We start from the raw sequence: 338 nt of genomic DNA, 5'->3' as shown, positions 1-338 counted from the left end.
TCACGGTTGCGTGGTACCGACGTCATTGCGTCACTCCATGACTCCATTTTAACTCTACACATGACTCCGTACTTGTATTTTTAGCATGTTAATGCAGAAATATTATATAAATAAGTGCAAATTTTACACAATAATCCACACATTTAATCTTTTTAACAGATTCTGACTTACTAATAAACACCTTTACATTGGGGAATAACAATCAAAAAGCCTTAAAAATGTTCTTTTATATCTTTATATCTTTATATATTATATTTCTGTAATATTTATTTCCTTTTTTAAGACTTAGAACATTTTTTATTTATTACAGTTGATTTATTCTGCATTAAAATGGTTTC

This window comes from Pangasianodon hypophthalmus, chromosome 13 (assembly GCF_027358585.1).
Source record: "Pangasianodon hypophthalmus isolate fPanHyp1 chromosome 13, fPanHyp1.pri, whole genome shotgun sequence".
Taxonomy (NCBI): domain Eukaryota; kingdom Metazoa; phylum Chordata; class Actinopteri; order Siluriformes; family Pangasiidae; genus Pangasianodon; species Pangasianodon hypophthalmus.
This window is presented reverse-complemented; position numbering follows the sequence as displayed.